A 22,320-nucleotide genomic window follows, 5' to 3' on the forward strand; every position below is an offset into this window, starting at 1 on the left:
TTCAAACAAAAAATTAGCACTGTTCACAGTCACCAAACAGTGGAAACAACCCAAATATCCATCAGCTGATGAATGGGTAAAGAAAATACAGATATCCATGCAATGGAATATTACCCATCAAAAAGAATGAGGTACAACATGGATAAACCACGAAAACTTTATGCTAAGTGAGAGAAGCCAGACACAAAAAGTCACATAGCATGACTCCATTTAAATGAAATATCTGGGATAGGTAAATCCATAGAGACAGAAAACCGATCAGCTGTAGTTAGGGGCTAGAGGAAGGGTAAAATGGGGAGTGAATGCTTAATATGTATGGAGTTTAATGATAGGGTGATGAAAATGTTTTGGAATTAGATAAAGGTGATTTCTGCAACATTGGAGATGTACTAAATGTCACTGGGTTGTACACTTCAAAATGGTTAATTTTTATATTATGTGGCTTTTCCTTTAAGTAAAAAAATACAAAATAATTAATAGCTTTCCTGTATATCAGGGATGCACAGACTTTTTATGTAAAGAGCCAGATAGTAAATATTTTAGACTTTGTGGGCCATGCAATCTCTTGTCTCACTACCCAGTTCTGTTGTAGCATGAAAGCAGCCATAGTCAGTAGGTAAATGAATGAACATGGCTGTGTTCCTATAAAACTTTATTCACAAAGCAGAAGGTGGTCAAGATAAGCCCGTGTCCTACAGTTTGCCAACTCCCTGTCTTATATAAAAACCACTTAGAAAATATAATAGGAAGAAAATCCTGTTTACATTAGCAACAAAGAATAATCAGTGATAACTTGAATTCAAATTGATGATTATATCAAGAGATTGGTGATTAGATCTTATTCTCATCCCAAGCTTTTGTTCTCAAATTATAAGGGGTGAGGGGTGTGTGAGTAGTTAGGAAGCTACTGTGTCATGGCCTGTAGTACTTCCCTCAGTTCAGAACATTCTTTTCAGGATTCTCTACAAAGAGTACAGTTTGAAGCTTTCCAGTGAGAGGAGGCAGCATTCCTTATAGTGTCAGTTACAGTGTCAGTCAGTCAGTTTCAAGGTTTCAGCCTTATTACATACTCCTGCTCATTTTTCTCCTTCCCTTCCCTGTATTCCAACCCTCTCCTCCCCCATTAGTCTACATCCTGGTAGACTTGGTATCCTGGTATCCTGCACCATAGATTTTCTTGGCTTTCCCCTGTCACAGTAAATAAAGCAAGGCATCAGGAAAGTTAAAATAAATTCCATGTGTCTCCAATTTAAAATGTAGAAATGAAACTATAAAATTAGTAGACGAGGAGTGATCCAAGATGGTGGATTAGGAGAGACAGAACAAAATTCTCTTCTGAGAAAAACACTAGATAAAGGACAGAAAGTGCTCCTGAACAGCAGTTCCAGGGTTCCACTGGCTGGGCAGGGACTTCTACACCCTGAGTGAGCCTGTACTTGGAGAAACCAAGAGGCTGCATTTAAAATGTGAGTGTTCAGCCTGGAATGCTGCCAGGGAACGGGTGGCTAGAGTTGGCTGATGGTGCAGAGAGGAGAAACATTCCATGCTCTGGGCACCCTCCTCAGTACCTGGCATAGGTGATAACCCTTCACAGAACCATGGCCAAGAGTCCCTGTGCCAGGGACTGGCCAATGGAGCTGGCAGACGATCATGGAAGGGGGTAGCTTTCCACACCCCGTGCAGCCTTCTTTGCAGCTTTCTGGGGTGTACAGCTCTTCACAGCCCTGCAGCAAAGAGCTTCCTTGAGGGAACTTGAGATTTTGGTGGGCTTGTGATGGTGCCGGAAGCCCGCGGTGTGCACAGCCTGGAGACAAGGCTGCCACCCGGAAGTGCCAGGAGGTGGCCTCCCCCAATCCCAGGGATTCGTGGACACACGGCAGAGAGGGACTGGGGGGCATTTGAGCTGGGAGGTGAGATGTACAGCTCTGCAGCCCCAGAGTACTCCACCCGCAGACCCAGGAACCACCAGGACCGCTGTGTCCTGGAGTGAACTCCCTGCGAGACTGCACAGGGCACACACCGCTACCCACAGGGCTGGCAGTCCCTGGTGCATATGAAAAATTGGTGCACTGATTGAACCTTCACATGGTTTGGAACCCCACTCAGTACACAGATGAATTTGGGGAGAACTGGCTGGAGGGTAAGAGGTGGCTCTAGAGCTCTGTCTTCTGGTAAGTCAGGGAAAGTGCAGCCCAACAAGCTGTTGCTCTCTCAAATTATAAATAAATGTTCAAATGATTCTGCATATCTTAACACTATCAAGATAAGCAAATGCCAAGAGACCAAAAACAACAGAAAATTGTAAAGCATATGAAGAAACCAGAAGATAGGGACAACTCAAATGTCCAATTTAAAAAGCCAGGGGATACACAGAACTTGGAGCAATTAATCAAAAGTACACACCAGCGTCAGTATCATGGCTCAGGATAAAAGGACATGAAGAAAGACCCTAGAAGAGCATAAAGAAGAATTTGCAAGAGTAAATAAAAAAAAAAATAGCGATCTTATGGAAATAAAAGATACTGTTGATCAAATTAAACATATTCTTGAGACACATAACAGCAAGTTTGAAGAGGTAGGGGAACAAATTGGTGAACTTGAAGTTAGGGTGATGGAAAGTGAAAGCACAGAAAAATGAATGGTGGAAAAAATCGAAAAATTTGAAATGGATCTCAGGGAAATGATGGACAACATGAAGCACACAAATATAAGAATGATTGTTGTTCCAGAAGGGTAAGAGAAGAGTAAAAGGGCTAGGAAGATGTTCTGGTTTGCTAATGCTGCCATTAAGGAAAATACCAGAAATGGATTGGCTTTTATAAAGAGGGTTTATTTGGTTACAAAGTTACAGTCTTAAGGCCATAAAGTGTCCAAGGTAACGCATCAACGATTGGGTACCTTCACTGGTAGATGGCCAGTGGCATCCGGAAAACCTCTGTTAGCTGGGAAGGCACGTGGCCGGCATCTGTTCCGAGTTCTGGTTTCAAAATGGCTTTCTCCCAGGATGTTCCTCTCTAGGCCATAGCTCCTCTTCAGAATGTCACTCTCAGTTGCCCTTGGGGCATTTGTCCTCTCTTAGCTTCTCTGGAGCAAAAGTCTGCTTTCAAGGCCATCTCCAAAATGTCTCTCATCTACAGCTCCTCTCTCAGCTCCTGTGCATTCTTCAAAGTGTCCCTCTTAGCTGTAGCAAGCTCACTCCTTCTGTCTGAGCTTATATAGTGCTCTAGTAAACTAATCAAGGCCCATGCTTGAATGGGCAGGGACACACTCGGTGGAAATTATCTAATGAGAGTTATCACCTACTGTTGGGTGGGACGCATCTCCATGGAAACACTCAAAGAATTACAATGTAATCAACACTAATACGTCTGCCCACACAAGATTGCGTCAAAGATAATGGCATTTTGGGGGACATAATACATTCACACTGGCACAGAAGAGTATTCAAAGTCATTATTGGGGAAAACTTCCCAACCCTTCTAAATGACATAAATACGCAAATCAGAGATGCCCGATGAACTCCAAATAGAATAAATCCAAATAAACCCACTACGAGACATACTGTGATCAAATTTTCAAATACTGAAGGGGAGAAAGTTCTAAAAGCAGCAGGAGAGAAGTGATTCATCACATACAAGGGAAACAACATATGACTAAGTACTAACTACTCAGCAGGCACCATGGAGGTGAGAAGGTAGTGGTATGACATATTTAAGATTCTGAAAGAGAATAGTTGCCAATCAGGAATTCTATATCCAGCAAAGCTCTCCTTCAGAATTGAGAGAGAGCTTCAACTTTTCACAAACAGATGCTGAGAGAATTTGTTAACAAGAGACCTACCCTACAAGAGATACTAAAGGGAACTCTACTGGCTGAGAAAAAAAGAAAGGAGAGAGAACTCTGGAGAAGGACACAGAACTGAAGAATTTTAGTAAGGGTACCTTAAAGGAAATAGAGAGAGGGAAAAAAATACATCTGACGAATAAAAACCAAAGGATAAGATGACTGATTCAAGAGCTGCCTTAACAGTAATAACATTGAATGTGAATGGGTTGGATTCCCCCAATTAAAAGATATACATTGGCAGAATGGATTAAAAAATATGAACCATCAATTTGTTGTTTACAAGAGACTCATATCGAGCGACACAAAGAAATTTAAAGTGAAAGAATGGAAAAAATATCCCTTGCAAACTACAGCCAAAAGGGAGCAGGGGTAACAATACTAATTTCAGATAAAATAGACTAACTGCAAGGATGTCATAAGAGACAATGAAGGATACTATATACTAATAAAAGGGACAATTCAAGAGAATTAACAATCATAAATGTTTATGCACCCACCCAATCAAGGCGCTCCAAAGTACCTGAGGCAAACATTGGCAAAACTGAAGGAAGCAATAGCTGTTTCTACAATAATTGTGGGAGACTTCAATACATCACTCTCTCCTATAGATAGATGTGCCAGACAGAGGACCAGTAAGGAAACAGTTTATCACTTAAACACTATGATAAACAGATTAGACTTAACAAAGATAGATAGAGAGTTACATCCCAAGTTACCAGGATATACATTTTTTAGTACTCACAGAATGTTCTCCAGGATAGATCATATGCTGGGGCATAAAACAAGCCTCAGTAAATTTAAAAGGATTGAAATTATTCAAAGCACATCCTCTGACCATAGTGGAATCCAAGTAGAAGTCAATAACTATCAAAAATATAGAAATTCACAAATATCTGGAGGTTAAACAATATACACCTAAACAATCAATGGGTCAAAGAAGAAATAGCAAGAGAAATTACTAAATATCTAGAGACGAACGAAAACAAGAACACAACATATCAAAACTTACAGAATGCAGCACAGGCGGTATTGAGGGGGAATATTATAACCAGAAATGCATATGTTAAAAAGGAAGAAAGAGCTAAAATCAGAGAACTGATGGAACAACTGAAGAAGCTAGAAAATGATCAGCAAACTAATCCTAAAACAAGTACAAGAGAAGAAATAACAAGGATTAAAGCAGAAATAAATGAACTGGAGAACAACAACAGCAACAAAACAATAGGGAGACTAAATAAAACCAAACGTTGGTTCTTTGAGAAGATCAACAAGATTGACAAACCCTTAACTAGACTGACAAAGTCAAAAATAGAGAAGACCCAAGTAAACAAAATAATACATGAGGGGGGGACATTACTACAGATCCCAAAGAAATTTAAAAAAATCACAAGTGGCTACTATGCCAACAAACTAGATAATTTAGAGGAAATAGATAATTTCCTGGAAACACATGAACAACCTAGACTGCACAGAGAAGAAATAGAAGACCTCAACAAACCAATCACAAGCAAAGCAGTCAAGTCAGTCATCAAAAAGCCCCCTACAAATAAAAGCCCAGGGCCAGATGGCTTCACAGGGGTATTCTACCAAACTTTCCAAAAAGAACTGACACCAACCCTACTTAAAATCTTTCAAAAAATCAAAGAAAATGGAACACTACCTAACTCATTTTGTGAAGTGAACATCACTCTACTATCAAAAACCAGATAAAGATGCTAAAAGACAGGAAAACTATGGGCCAATCTCCCTAATGAATATAGATACAAAAATTCTCAACAGAACACTTGCAAATCGAATCCAAAGACAAATTAAAAAAATCATACACCATGATCAAGTGGAGTTCATTCCTGGCATGCAAGGGTGGTTCAACATAAGTAAGTAATTTAATATAATTCAACACATTCACAAATCAAAAGGGGAAAATCAAATGATCATCTCAGTAGATGTTGAAAAAGCATTCAACAAAATTCAGCATCCTTTTTTGATGAAAACACTTAAAAAAGGTAGGAATTGAAGGAAACTTCCTCAATATGATAAAGGGCATATATGAAAAACCCATAGCCAGCATATAGTACTCAATGGCGAGAGACTGAAAGCCTTCCCTCTGACATCAGGAACGAGACAAGGATGTCCGCTGTTACCACTATTATTCAACATTGTGCTAGAAGTTCTAGCCAGAGCAATCCAGCAAGACAAAGAAATAAAAGGCATCTAAATTGGAAAGGAAGAAGTAAAACTGTCATTATTTGCAGATGATATGATTTTGTATCTGGAAAACCCTGAGAAATCGACGACGCAGCTACTTCAGCTCCTAAACAAATTCAGCAAAGTGGTGGGATACAAGATGAACACACATAAGTCAGTAATGTTCCTATACACTAGAAATGACCTAACTAAAGAGATACTTAAGAAAAAGATTCCATTCCCTTTAGCAACTAAAAAAATCAGGTATCTAGGAATAAACTTAATCAAGGATGTAAAAGATATCTACACAGAAAATTAAATAACTCTACTAAAAGAAATAAAAGCAGACCTACAGAGATGGAAAGATATTCTGTGTTGGTGGATGGGAAGGCTAAATATAGTTAAGATGTCAATCCTACCCAAATGGATTTACAGATTCAATGCAATTCCAATCAAAATTCCAACAATCTACTTTGCAGACTTGGAAAAGCTAGTTATCGGATTTATTTGGAAGGGAAAGGGGCGTCAGATTGGTAAAAACATTCTAAAAAAGAGAAATGAAGTGGTCAGACTTATACTTCCTGACTTTGAAGCTTATTGTAAAGCCACAATAGTCAAAACAGCATAGTATTGGCACAAAACTAGACATATTGATCAATGGACTCGAATTGAGAATTTGCAAATAGACCCCCAGATCTTAGGTCAACTGATTTTTGATAAGGCCCGCAGATCCACTGAACTGGGACATAACAGTCTCTTCAACGAATGGGGCTGGGAGAACTAGACATCCATATCCAAAAGAATGAAAGAGGACCCGTACCTCATATGCTATACAAAAATTAACTCAGAGTGGATCAAAGACCTCAATATAAGAGACAGTACCATAAGACTCCTAGAAGATAATGTAGGGAAACATCTTCAAGACCTAGTATTAGGAGGTTGCTTCTTAGACCTTATACCTAAAGCACAAGCAATGAAAGAAAAAATAGATAGTGGGAACTCCTCAAAATTGAAACTTCTGTACCTCACAGGAATTTGTCAAGAAGGTACAGAGGCAGCCAACTCAATGGGAGAAAACATTTGGAAACCTTGTATCTGATAAGAGACTGATATCTTACATATATAAAGAAATCCTACAACTCAACACCAGTAGTATAAACAGGCCAATTATAAAATGGGCAAAAGATATGAAAAGACATTTCTCCAAAGAGGAAATACAAATGGCTGAAAAAGACATGAAAAAAAATGTTCATCTTCATTAGCTATTAGGGAGATGCAGATAAAGATCACAATGAGGTATCATCTCACATTATTAAGAATGGCTGCCCTAAAGAAACAGGAAACTGCAAATGCTGGAGACGATGTGGAGAAATTGGAACTCTTACTCATTGTTGGTGGGACTATATAATAGTACAGTCCCCCCTAGAAGATAGTTTAACAGTTCCTCAGAAAACTGGATATCAAGTTACCCTACAATCCAGCAATTTCACTTCTCGATATATATCCAGAAGATCTGAAAGCAGTGACACGAACAGATATTTGCACACTGATGTTCATAGCAGCGTTGTTCACAATTCCCAAGAGTTGGAAACAATAGAAATGTCTTTCAACAGATGAGTGGATAAACAAAATGTGGTATATGCACATGATGGAATACTATGCAGCAGTAAGAAGGAACGAGGTTGTGAAACATATGACAACATGGATGAACGTTGAAGACAATGCTAACTGAAATAAGCCAGATACATAAGGAGAGATAGTGTATGTTACCACTAATGTGAACTCTGTGAAAAATGTAAGTTAAGTGTCTTATAATGTGAAATATGGAGGACCTAGAGATAGTGAGAAGCTAGTGAAGGGGGAATGATAATCTAATATGTACAGAAATGATAATGAGGGTGATCTTAATGGTATGGGAATGGTCAGGTGTGACTATAGTCTGTTAATGGGATTCTAAGTATCAATGATGCATTGAAGGCAAATGTTTGTAAATGGTTGTTTAAAGGCATCTAACCCACAGAGTAGCACCACAAACCTAAATAAGTATTTTCATGATATACTTATAAGGTATGACACTGGCACAGAGGGTTAACAACAGAATGGTGTGGAAAAACTACCCATTACATATTAAAGTCTATATTTAATAGGAATATCCTACCAACATTTCACTAATACTAGGGGTGAATAATTAGCAGCTGATAAGAGCTCTGGAATGTATTAGTAAGAGCTCTGGAATGTTATGAGAATTGTTTAAAGTTGAGAGTGATGATTGTAGAACTAAGTGAAGATAATGTAACAAACTGGCTGTTTATCTTGGGATAGATTATATATTAAGTGAAGTTAGGAACCCACTACTTAATAAATCAAGTCCTTGACTTGAGGTTGCTCTTGTGAAATTCAGGGTGGTAAATAGGAGGCTGAGCCCTCCTATAATAATGCCTAAGAGGTACCTCCAGGGTTCCTCTTTTGTTGTCTAGATGTGGCGTTTCTCTCTCTAAGCTCAATTCGGCAAATAAATTCATTAACCTCCCCGCCAAGAGGGACATGACTCCCAGGGGAATGAATCCCCCTGGTGACGTGGGACATGATTCCCAGGAATGATCCTGGCCCTGGTAGCAAGGGATTGAAAATGCCTATTTGACCAAAGTGGGTAAAAAGAAAGGTAACAAGCTGAGGTCACAGTGGCTGAGAGATCCCAAATAGAGTCAAGAGGCTATTCAGGAGGTTTCTTTTATGCAGTCTCCCGCTAGACTTCCCAGATGGCCACAGTATGCCATGTCTTTACCAAAAGTAGTCCCCAGATACCTAGATCCCTACTTGAGATTTATAAAAGATGCACTCACTAAGTTTTATCTTTCAGAAACTTAAATCTGCCAGAGTGTTCCTATACCAGACAAGTCCTAAACCCCAGAGGCAACAGCCTCTTTAAGATCAACAATCAGATGCAGCTCCCTTCCCCCTACTTTTGACACCCCCTTTCAATATAAACAATTTAGGGTGCCTAGACACCCCTGAAGATAGAGAAGGAGATTAAGTGGGAGGTAGGGGTAGCAATAAACAATATAAGATTTAACAAAGGTCTTTGAATAGTGAAACCTTATATAATTATATATATGTTTTTGGATGCTGGGGTGTTGGAATGGCTGGAAGGAGGTAAATGACATGGTGGAACTGTAGTTTATAGCATCCTTTGGGATTTGCTCTATAGCTGTTTGTTGAATCGTGCCTTGAAGATTCTCACCTCTCTGTATGTATCTGCTGTTGCATAATAGGGAAGGGACTGAGACTGAAACTGTAATCCTTAACAATTTTTGAAATTACCTATATAACTGCTTGTTGAGTTGTACATTGAGAGTTGACACTTTCCTGTATATATGCTATATTTTACAATAATGGAAATGGCGGAAGTTGTGGAACTGTGACCCATGACATTCTTTGAAATTTGCTCTCTTACTACTTGTGAAATCATGCTTGAAAGTTATCACTGTTACTTATATATGTTAGAGTTTACAATAAAAAAAATTATTAGAAGAAAACTTGGGAGGATTTTTTTGTAATGTTCTTGAAGTGGGAAGGTTTTTCTGACACACAAGCCAGAAACCAAAAAGAAAAGATTGGTAAATTCAATTAGATAATTGTTCTGGTTTGCTAATGCTGCCAGAATGCAAAACACCAGAAATGGATTGGCTTTTATAAAAGGGGGTTTATTTGGTTACACAGTTATAGTCTTAAGGCCATAAAGTGTCCAAGGTAATGCATCAGCAATCGGGTACCTTCACTGGGAGATGGCCAATGGTGTCCGGAAAACCTCTGTTAGCTGGGAAGGCACATGGCCAGTGTCTGCTCCAAGTTCTGGTTTCAAGATGGGTTTCTCCCAGGATTTTCCTCTCTAGGCTTCAGCTCCTCAAAAATGTCACTCTTAGTTGCTCTTGGGGCATTTGTCCTCTCTTAGCTTCTCTGGAGTTAAAGTCTGCTTTCAAAGGCCGTCTCCAAAATGTCTCTGTAAGCTGAAGCTCCTCTCTCAGTTCCAGTGCCTTCTTCTAAGTGTCCCTCTTGGCTGTAGCTCCTCTTCAAAATGTCACTCACAGCTGCACTGAGTTCCTTCTGTTTGTCAGCTCATTATATGGCTCCAGTGATTTAATTAAGACCTACCCTGAATGGGTGGGGTAACACCTCCATAGAAATTATCCAATCAGAGTCATCACCCACAGTTGGATAGGACACATCTCCACGGAAACACTCAAAGAATTACAGTCTAATCAACACTGATATGTCTGCCCACACAAGATTACATCAAAGATAATGACATTTTGGTGGACATAATACATTCAAACTGACACAAGAATCATAAAAAAGTTTTACATATCAGTATCACCTCATGGTAAAGAAAGCCTAAAGATCATATACTAAGGGGAGAAAATGCAGTATATGTGATACAAGTCTGATTTCCTTAATAAGTGAATTACAAATTATGGTAGATTTTGCCTTTTGCAAATTTAGAGTCTATACTGTAGATTAAGAGTTGACAACTTTTTCTTAAATGACTAGATAGTAAATGTTTTGGGTTTTCTGAGCCGCATATGGTCTGTCTCATCTTCTTCTCATATATATATATATCTATATAAAAGCCATTCTTAGCTCATGGGCCATACAAAAATAGGCCATGGTTAGCATTTGTCTCATGGGCCATAGTTTACCAACCCTTACTGTAGACTGTTCCTCTTTTTTTTTATTGAATACTTTTTGTCTTTGTATGACATTAATATTGCTACCCTTGCTCTCTCTTTGATTTGATTTGTTTGTCTGTGCGTATTTTGGTATGCCTTATAAATAACATATAGATAAATTATTAACCAGATTTGGGTCTTTATCTTTAACAATGAAATGTTATCTGTTCCAGTTGGCTAATGCTGCCATTATGCAAAATACCAGAAATGGATTGGCTTTTATAAAGGGGGTATATTTGGTTACAAAATTATAGTCTTATGTCCATGAAAATGTCCAAACAAAGGCATCAGCAGTAGGGTACCTTCACTGAAGGTGAAGAGAACATTTGTTGAAGAGACTATTCTTTCCCAATTGAGTGGGCTTGGCAGCCTTGTCAAAAATCAGTTGACCGTAGGTATGAAGGTCTATGTCTGAATTTTCAGTTCAATTCCATTGGTCTGTAGAGATCTCCTTGTGTCAGTACCATGCTGTTCTGACCATTGTAGCTTTGTAGTAAATTTTAAAGTCAGAAGTGTGAGTTCTCCAACTTCGTTCTTCTGAAGATCTGTCTTACCAAAGGTTATACATTCCACCAACTTTTCTACCTTACTCTGTCTTTCCCTTCCTTTTTTTGTGCTGTTGTTTTCTCACCTTACTTGTTCCCAATTTCCCTCTCCTTGCCGTATTTCTGCCTAACTCTCCTCATCGTCTTCCTCATAGTCTTCCCTGTAACCTCACTTTTTCCCAACTACTTCTCCTTCCATGATTCCTTATTTTCTTTGAGAAAGTATGTCCTCTCCTTGTTTGTGCTCCCCTTTGTATCTCCCCATTCCCTCTCTTGTATCCACCCCTTTTTCCTTATCTCACTTTCTTGAGTGCCTTCTACAATTTCCTCTTATTTCTCCCATCCATCTGTTCTTCCATAAGTGTATCTGTTCTTACAGCTATTAATACCATTAATAAAGTGAATCCCAAATTTATATCTACTATCCAGTTGTCTAGCCTGAATTCCAGGTTTATGTACATTACTTGATGATTAACAAGTCCCCTTGATGACTAATAGACATTTCAAACTAAATAGATCTAAAACTGAACTCTTGGGCATTTCTGCTCCTGGAAATGGCTGATTAGGTTGTCTTAGACCAACTTCACTTTTGGGAAATCTTTAAAAAAAATTTTTGATCTCTTTGACATCACCAGAGAGTTATAAAGGAAAGCCAAGAGAACTGAACCTGGGATTTGATGCTGCTTTTTCCTTAAGGTAGAAGTCAGTTCTGAAAATTAAAATGTTGGCTGGTAAATTGAGCAGAGTTTTCACATCATTATCATTCCTTTAAAAAAGTTATTGAATGCAGGTTACAAAAGAAGCAAAACCCCTACTTTTGTGGCACTTACATTTGGGTAGGAGAGAGATAATAAACACATAAATAAAATAAAAGTAAAATGTAAGATGGTGGCACATGCTAAAGAGAAAAATACAGCAAGGAAGGGCGATGAGGAATGCCAGGAGCCAGCAATAGGGGGAAGTCAGTTTTAAATAAGGTGATCTGAAAGGGCCTCATCAAGAAGAGCACATTTGACCAAAGACCTGAAGAAAGTGAAGATTTGAACCATGTGATTGTATGAAGGAAGTGTATTCCAGGTGGATGTATTCCAGATGTAGCAAAGGCAGTGAGATAGGAGCATTACTGGCATGTTCAAGGAATCCCAAGGAAGATGTGTGGCTAGAACAAAGTGGGGGGCCGGGGGTGGGGGGGACCTGTGACGGGGAGTAGTAGGATACGGAATCAGAGAGGTAATGGTTGCCCAGGTTTATTCTATAGGACCTAGAAAGCCATTTTAAGGGTTTGTTCAGAAAGGTGACATGGCCACTTGACATCCAGAGGAAGACTAGACTAGAGGGTGGCAGGGGCCTGAGTATGTAAGCAGTGAGATCAGAGAGAAAGCCAATGCAGTAATCTACATGAGATGTGATGGAGGTTTGGTTAGAGGTGAAAGTAGTAAGATGTAATTGGATTCTGGATATATTTTGAAGGTAAAGCTAATAAAATTTGCCAGAGTTTTCGATGTGGGCTCTGAAAAAAAGTATCAAGGATGAGACGATTGATATTACTAGGGCTCGCCAGTGACAAATTCTTTCTTATCTTGGCATATGAGATATTTCCTAAATCCCTTTATAGTTCAGTGAGGCCATGTGACTAGTTCTGGCCAATGAATAATGTGAGGAAGTGCTTGGCTGAGGCATTGTAAAGCCCCTGTATGCTTCACCAGTTCTTCATGTGCTGTGGAGGAGGCCTTGTGTTGAAATTATAGAACCTTAGAGGATAACTGCCTGGGATAGCCCAGAGCTGCAATGGACTCTGCGTCAGCAAGATAAGCTTTTGTTGTTTCAGGCCACTGATTTTGGAGAGGTTGTTTGTTACCCCAGCATAAGTGTATCCTGTTCTGTATTCTGACTAAACAGATGACCTTTTTTTTTTTGGCAATAATGAGAATGTTTATTTCCATGCCTAAGCCAGCAGAGACCCAGCAGAAAGTAGTCTCACAGGGCAAAGAGGGAGGGCAGTGTCAGAGGGGGCTAGGAGGAACAGAATGAGAGAGAGAGAGAGTGAGCCACTGACCGCACTTTGAGAACATGGTCAGAGTGCTGGAGTTGCCAGTCCCACAGGCAGGTATAATGTGGGCTCTGATAGCTCCAGGACATACTTTTCCCTCTATTTCTTCAGGTGCTCCTCATTTGGGTCTTGCATGACCTCAGTGCCTGTGAGATGAGCATGGATGCAGAAGGAACAGGACTGGCTTTTCCCATACTGCTGCTGTCAGTCCTCTGTGTTCTCCATCAGCCACTGTTCCTGGCATCTGGGACCAGTGGGTGGAGTGGCTGTCCATTCTTCTGTGGGCACTGTCATCAGGGGTGAAGGGTGCACCCTGAATTGCCAGGCCATCTTGTTGAGAGAGGCACTAGATACAAAGGTGTACCATGTGGGGTCTGTGGTGGGGACCAAGGCCTTCTCCAGTTTGCTCTGAACCAGCTGGACCCTCCTGAGACCCAGACTGAAATGCTTCCCACAGACATGGATCTTGTTCTTGGCTTCGATGTGTGCGAGGCTCCCCGCATTTTCCCCGCTGATGCTCAGCACCCAGTCACCCACTGCCACACTGCCTGAGCTGCTTTGCCTCCTGGAGTGAGCCGGGAGATGGAGGGGACATCGAAGTCATTGCCCTCTGCAGCTGGAAGCCCCAGGGTGCTGGCTCCTGCAGCACCACCTTGCATGAATCTGCGGTACCTGCTCCCACTCAGCACTGGAGCACTGCTCTGCTGCAAGCTCCTAGGAACAGTAGAGATTGGCCTCCCATGTTCTGACCAAACAGATAACTTTTTGACCTCTGTGACTTGATGGATGGAACCATCATTTACTGAGATTGGGAGACTGTGGGAGAAGAAAAATTGAGGGACCTACAAAAGGAGGTTTTCAATAAGCAGTAGAATATTAATAAATCTTCCATGACTATTCTATATAAAATTATATCCCCTGCCTCTAATATCGCTCTGCCCTGCTTTTGTTTTCTCCATAGAAATTATCACCAGTGAAATACAGTATAGTGGTTAAACAGCTCAGACTCTGAGCCAGGCTGCCTGAGTTCAAAATTTTGGCTCTGCCACTTTACTATTTTTGTATCCTTGGGCAAAATACTTAACCTCTCTGTGTTTCAATTTCCTCTTTTTTAAATGGAGCAAATACCTATAACAAAGGACTGTTGAGTGCTACTCGTAAAGTGCTTAGAGCAGTATCTCATACACACTATAAATGTTTGCAGCTGTTATCGTCGTCATAGCAGGCTTTCAATAAATATTTAATGGATAGGTGAATGGATAGATTTCATTATGTTACTGTTACTTTTTGCAGTAATGTCAACATATGAAAGATCTTAATCTTTGGCCAAACCCCAGACAGACCTGAGTTATGTGTGCTAGGTCATAGATCAAAAAAGTAGAGTAATTTTTCAGCATTATTAGTCTTTTTCTGGAGCAGAGAAATTTCAAATAGGATTGTAAACTCCAGAAAAATATTTACACCGAGTTTTGAGACAGCATGCTCTTGAACACATTAAACAGGTTTTTTTAGTTGTTTGTAAATTCCTTAAGCCCTAGAAATGCATCTTCTACTTGATTTTGGCCTAACCTGGTAGATTAGTTGGTTTCTAAAATTAGACAAGAAATAATAAGAGTTCTAGATTATATATATTTTTGTGTGATTTTTGAGATAAGAGAGGCATAAATTACATGGATTGTATTACTGTAGATTGATTCTAGAAGTTAAATGATTTTTAACCCTATAAGCCCTATTATTCTAATAACTTTTCTAAATATTTATTTTTTATTATACTGTGTGCCAGTTTGAATGTATTATGTCCCCCAAAACGCCATTATCTTTAATGCAGTCTTGTGTGTGCAGACATGTTAGTGTTGATTAGATTGTAATTCTTTGAGTTTCCATGGAGATGCGACCCACCCAACTGTAGGTGATAACTCTGATTGGATAATTTCCATGGAGGTGTGGCTCTGCCCATGCACCTTGGGCCTTGATTAGTTTACTAGAGCAGTGTATAAGCTCAGACAGAAGGAGCGAGCTTGCTACAGCCAAGAGGGACACTTTGAAGAATGCACAGGAGCTGAGAGAGGAGCTGCAGAAACATTTTGGAGACAGCCTTTGAAAGCAGACTTTTGCTCCAGGGAAGCTAAGAGAGGACAGACTCCCCAAGAGCAACTGAGAGTGACATTTTGAGGAGCTAGCTGCAGCTGAGAGACACATTTGGAAGATGGCCATAGGAAGCTTACACTGACATTCTGGAGAAAGCCATTCTGAAAGGCAACTTGGAAGCAAGCAGATGCCAGTCACATGCCTTCCCAGGTAACAGAGGTTTCCGGACACCATCAGCCATCCTTCAGTGAAGGTACCCTGTATTGATGCCTTACCTTGGATGCTTTATGGCCTTAAGACCTTTATAACCAAATAAACCCGCTTCATAAAAGTCAATCCATCTCTGGTATTTTGCATAATGGGCAGCGTTAGTAAACCAGAACATACTGATAGTCATATGATTTTTGAATAATCATGGTTTTGTGTCTTCCTTTGCCACCTTTTATTTCTTGTTTTTCCTTCACTGGTTAGGCCTTCTAGTACCAGATTGAATAGGAGTATCCTTGTCTTCTTCCCAGTCTTAAAGGAAGTGCTTTCAACATTTCGCCATTAAATACGATGTTTTCTATTAAGTATTTTTGTAGATGCCCTTTTTCAGATTAAGGAAGTTCCTTTCTATCCTAGTTTATTGAGACTAAATGGAAATTGAATTTTAGTGCCTACTCTTCATCTGTTGAAATAGTCATGATTTTTCTCCTTTATTCTATGAATGAGGTGAGTTACATTAACCTGTTTTTTAATATGAAACTAACCACCATTCTGAAGATAAACCCAACTTGATCATGAAGTATGATATTCTTAACATATTGCTAGATTTGTTTTGCTAATATGAAATGTCCGTGAGTGAGATTAGTTTATAATTTTCTTTTTGTACTGTCCTTGTCAGGTTTTGGTGTCATGGTAAATCTAACCTCAGAATGATTTGAGTAGTAGTCCTCTTTTCTTTATCCTCTGGATGAGATTATTATGTTAAGTTAGAATTATCTATTCCTTAAATATTATCTATTCCTTAAATATTCCTAGAATTGTCTAGATGATCCTAGAATTATCTAGAAAAGGATTGACTCTTGTTGTGTTCCTTGTAAGATTTTAAACTACTGATTTAATTTTCTTTAATGGCTGTAGGACCATTCATGCTCTTTTTGTGTTCTTGAGTTAATTTTGGTAAATTTTTTTATTTCTTCCTGAGTCAGTTTTGGTAAGGAATTCTTCCATTTCATTCTAAATTTTCAAATTTCTTGGTATAAAATTGTTCATACCATCTTATATCTGTTTAATCCCTGCAGTATTGGAAGTTGTCCTCTTTTTTATTCTGACTTATTTTGCCTTCTCATTTTTTTTTAATCAATCTTATCAGAGATTTGTATTATTGTCTCTTTAAAGTAGTTTTGGCTGTGTTGCTTCTATTATATATTTATGTTCTATTTTCACTAACTTCTGCTCTTTATCATTTCTGTCTACTTTTTTTAAGATTTATTCTGCTGTTTTTCTAACTTAATTTCAGGTCTTTTAAAGCTATAAATTTCCTTCTAAGTACCACTTTTGTTGCATTCTACAAGTTTTAGGTGTAGTATTTTCATTATCATTCAGTTCTAGGTATTTTCTAAAATTCATTATGATGTTTCTTAGTCCCTAAATTGTTTAGAAAAGTGTCTTATGGTTTCAAACTGCATGAATGTTACTAATTCCTTTAAATTTGTTGAATACAGTGTTCTGGCTTAGTACAGGATCATTTTTCATAAATATTCTGTGTATTCTTGAATAAGCATTCTCAATTGTTGGGTGTAATGTTCTCTAGGGTTATAATGTTCTCTAGTTGCTTTATAGATTATCTCTTTTGTCTTTGGTTTTGTGCATTTTCATGTGACTAGGTGTAGATTCTATCCCTGTCTGTGTGTGTCTATGTCTGTATGTCTTTTTATCTTGCCATCTCACCCTCTTGCCCTCTTTGTATTGCTGCCTGTTTTTATCTGTTCTTTATTTCTGTCTCTACTTCTCCCCCTCCCACTTCCACCTCACCTAACCTGCCTCAGTATATCTCTCTCTCTCTTATCCTGTTTGGGATTCACTTAGCATCTTTAATTTGTAGATTTGTATCTTTCATCAGTTCTGGAAAATTCTCAGTCATCTTCACTGTATAATCACATCTTTCATTCTGCAACTAAGATTAAGTTCTTGTTTCCTTATGTATTTTGTGACTGAATGCGTTTTGTTTTCTCATTAAACTTTGTTTTAATGGGTCTCAAAATTCCTGGACAGATTTCTGGCCAAGTTGTTTCCATTTAAAAAGTATTTGACTTTAAAAATTAATAACTAGAACTGCCACACAACAGAAACAAATGGGCCACAAAACATATCTTTCCTTCTGAAGGTTTTACAATGCACTGTTATTATTAACCAGTTTTTTACTATTAAACTTAAATGGCAAAAAGTTCTGAGACCAATCTTCCACCACTGATTAAGACTGGAGTGGTAGGTGTTATGGATGGTAGTAATTTAGCCTTCTGAGATTTCTGGGCAGACTTGGTGACCTTGCTAGCTCCAGCAGCCTTTTTGTCCACTGCCTTGATGACACCCACAGCAACTGTTTCATATCATGAACAGCAAAATGACTCAGAAGATAGTTAGAGAAGCTCTCAACACATAGGCTTGCCAGAAACCATATCAACAATGGCAGCATCACCAGATTTCAAGAATTTGGGGGCATATTCCAGCTTCTTACCAGAAGAATAATCACTCTTCTCCTTCAGCTCAGCAAACTTGCAGGAAATGTGAGCTGTGCGACAGTCCAGCTCAGGTGCTTAGCCATCACTCATTTGGCTTGGATAGTTTAGGATACTCATCTGAGCAGTGAAGCCAGCTGTTTCCATTAGTGGGTCATTTAGGCTGTCACCAGCCATGTTATCATGATGAACATCTTTTTCAGACACATTCTTGACATTGAAGTTCGGTGTCATAAAAGCTTCACTGTGCATTTCAACCAACATTACTTCAGTCGTAATGTTGACTCAAACAAGGGTGACCACCATGCCCAGTTTGAGAGCACCAGTCTCCATTAGGCCCTTGGGGACGGTTCGAATACCACCAATTTTTAGACATCCTTGAGAGGCAGATGCAAGGGCTTGTCAGTTGACAGGTAAGTGGCAGGATGCAATTCAGAGCTCTAAGCAGCATTGTTCCACTGGGATTGCCATCTTTATAGGTGACTTTCCATCTCTTGAACCAAGGCATGTTAGCACTTAGCTCCAGCATATTGTCTCCATTCCAACCAGAAATTGGGACAAATTTTGTGTTGGGGTTGTCGCCAGTTTTCTTAATGTAGTTGCTGACTTCCTTAACAATTTCCTCACTTTTCTTGTGGCTATACAGTGGCTCCATAGAATCCATCTTTTTTTTTTTTTTTTTTTAATTTTTAATGGGATTTTAAAATGCAATTTTATTGAGATATATTTGCATGCCAGATACTCATCCAAAGTATATAGTCAGTGGTTCAGTGTCATCATGTAGTTGTGCATTCTTCACAATAAATTTTTGACTTTTCATTACTCCAAAAATAGAAATGAAAAAGAACACCCAAAAATCCTATACCTGTTATTCCCCCCTATTATTTATTTACTTTTTTCTTTGTTTTTTTACTCATCTTTCCATACACTGGTTAAAGGGAGTGTCAGTCACAAGGTTTTTGCAATTACATGTTCATACCGTAAGAGTTATATACTTAATCATCTTCAAGAATCAAGGCTACTGGATTACAGTTCAACAGTTTCAGTTATTTCCTTCTAGCTATTCCAATACACTAAAAATTAAAAAGGGATATCTATATAATGCATAAGAATAACCTCCAGAATGACCTCTTGACTCTATTTGTAATCTCTCAGCCACTGAAACTCTATTTGGTTTCATTTCTCTTACCCTTTTTCTCTAAGAGGGCTTTCTCAATCCCAGGATGCCAGGGCCAGTTAGGCAAAAGTATAAGCAGACTTAGCTTCTCCTTGGGAGGAATATGTTTTATAAGGGCAAGCCCCAAGATTGAGGGCTTGGCCTATTAAATTGGTAGTCCTCAGTGTTTGCGAGAATATTAAGAATTCCCCAGATGGGGAAGTTTAATATTTCCACATTTTCCCCCATTCCCTTAAGGGGGCTTTGCAGATGCTTTTTTGGAATCCGTCTTAACTTCAACAATTAGTTGTTTCACATCTAGTGTGTAAGCCAGAAAGGCATGCTTATGGATCTGCCCATTCTTGGAAATAATGCCAGTTTCAAATTCACCAGCACTAGCAGTAGCAATCAGGACAGCACAGTCAGCCTGAGACATGCCTGTAATCATGTATTTGATAAAATCTCTGTGACCATTAAGAATGGTCACATAATACTTGCTGCTCTCAAATTTCTGCAAGGAGTTACCAGTGGTGTTCCAGTTTGCTAAAACTTCTCTGAAGAAAGGCCGATGGCATCTGGGGTTCCTCTGTCACATGGGAAGGCACATGGCTAGAGTCTGCTGGGCCTCTCCCAGGGTTAGCTTCTGGTTTCCATTGTTTCTTCCAGAATGTCTTTGGGCTTCTGTCTTAGCTTCTCTCTTTCAGCTCCTGTGCGTCCTTGTTTTTCCAGGGCCTTTTTTTCTAAGCATCTGGGGGTCCTCTCTTAGCTTCTCTGGGGCACTCTGGATTTCATCTCTTAGCTTCTCTCCTGGTTCTGGTTTCAGCGGCTGACTCCAGAATGTCTCTGGGCGTTTTCTCTCAAAGGGTCTCTGAGCTCTTTTCAAAATGTTTCTGCTTTTTTAATCCTCTCAGAAGACGCCAGTAAGCTAATTAAGACCCACCTTGAATGGGCAGGTTCACACCTCCATGGAAATAATCTAATCAAAAGGTTCCACCCACAATTGGGTGGGTCACATCTCCATGGAAACAACCTAATCAAAAGTTCCCACCTGCCAGAGTTCTGCCCCCACAAGATTGGATTAACAAAACATGGCGTTTCTGGGGTACATAACAGTTTCAAACCAGCACTTTCAGCTTCCAGTTTATCCAAAACCAGACATACATAACGGACCCCTATCCCATTTTAGCAGTCTCCTCAAATTTTTCGATAGTTCTTCTGTCAGTTCTACCACGTTTATAGATCTGGTGGGCATTAATAGTGAACTTGCCCAAATCTACATGTCTGTTGATGACATTGTTGGTATGAGTCTTTTCAAAATTTCCCATTTTGGCTTACGATTTAGTGATGGTTTTCATGACACCTGTGTTCTGGCAACAATCCCAATGTGAAAAAGTGATTGATTTTTGGTGGAACTTTTTTTTTGTGGAATTTCTTTGAGGCATGGATTGAAGCTGAGCATCGAGAAGATTTGTGATTTGTTTGAACCGTTGTCTCAAGTTGTAACCAACTTGGGACCACTTTAAATGTACTATTCTGCTTGAGGTGTCTGGAACTACAGAAGTTCCATGAATTTGTATTGAAGTTATACATTCTTAGAGTTTTTTTTTTTTGTTTTGTTTTTTATTTTTTTAGTAAATTGGAATAACGTTAGATTCACAGAAAATTTGCAAAGATAGTGCAGAGATTTCCTGTATAGTCCTTATTCAGTTTCCTCTAATATTAACATCTTACATTACCGTAATACTTTTGTCAAAACTAAAAATTCATACTGCTAACAAACTCCAAATGTTGTTTAAATTTCCACTAATATTCTTTTATTTTCCAGGAATTCTATGCTGGATACCACCTTATATTTAGTCTTATGTCTTGTTAGTTTCCTTTGCTCTGTGACAGTTTCTTAGGCTTTCTGTGTTTTTCATGACCTTGACAGTTGTGCCGGTTTGAATGTATTCCGTCCCCCAGAAAAAGCCATGTTCTTTGATGCAGTCTTGTGGGGCAGACATTTTGGTGCCGATTGGATTTGCATGGAAATGCACCCCACCCAACTGTAGGTGATAACTGATGAGATATTTCCATGGAGGCGTGGCCCCACCCATTCAGGGTGGGCCTTGATCAGTGGAGCCATATAAATGAGCTGACGGGCAGAGGGAACTCAGTGCAGCTGTGAGTGACATTTTGAAGAGGATCTACAGCCAAGAGGGACACTTGGAAGAAAGCTTAGGAGCTGCAGATGAGAGACAGTTTGAAGATGGCCGTTGAAAGCAGACTCTTGCTCTGGAGAAGCTGAGAGAGGACAAATATTCCAAGTGCAACTAAGAGTGACATTGTTGAGGAACTGCAGCCTAGAGAGGAACGTCCTGGGAGAAAGCCATTTTGAAACCAGAACTTTGGAGCAGACGTCAGCCATGTGCCTTCTCAGCTAACAGAGGTTTTCTGGACACCATTGGCCATCCTCCAGTGAAGGTACCTGATTGCTGATGTGTTACCTTGGACACTTTATGGCCTTAAGACTGTAACTGTAACCAAATAAACCCTCTTTTATAAAAGCCAATCCATCTCTGGTGTTTTGCATTCTGGCAACATTAGCAAACTAGAACAACAGTTTTTTAGAATGGCTCTCAATTTGGGTTTATCTGATGTTTTTCTCATGATTAGACTTGGGTTACGGATTTAGGGGGAAATACTACAGAGGTATAATGCTGTTCTCATCACAAGATATCGGGGTACATGATATCCATGATTTGTTTATCACTGGTGATGTTTACTGTAATCATGTGGTTAATTAAATATAGTAAAGTTACTATTTTTCCCTTTCCATTTAAGTGGGAGATTTTATTTCCTTTCAATCCAGACAGGGTAACAACCAGGCAAGTTTGCTTGTCCCATTGTGTGACTTATGATTTATGTCTTATTTACACTTACACTGTGGGTTAAGCTTTTTGAAGCTCAGGATTTATTCCAAGGGTTTATTATTAGCTTTCTCACTTTGGATGGGCCTTGG

The 22,320-nt window shown here is 39.3% G+C and overlaps 1 protein-coding gene and 1 pseudogene across 2 annotated transcripts in view; one reads left to right on the forward strand and one right to left on the reverse strand.

The window, feature by feature from the left end:
• CRY1 (cryptochrome circadian regulator 1) overlaps positions 1-22,320 on the forward strand; it is an 81,865-nt gene that overhangs the window by 24,321 nt on the left and 35,224 nt on the right. The gene's annotated exons all lie outside the window — the stretch shown is intronic.
• Positions 1,717-18,415, reverse strand: LOC119541533 (annotated as a pseudogene).

The sequence above is a fragment of the Choloepus didactylus genome, chromosome 8, assembly GCF_015220235.1.
Source record: "Choloepus didactylus isolate mChoDid1 chromosome 8, mChoDid1.pri, whole genome shotgun sequence".
Lineage (NCBI taxonomy): Eukaryota > Metazoa > Chordata > Mammalia > Pilosa > Megalonychidae > Choloepus > Choloepus didactylus.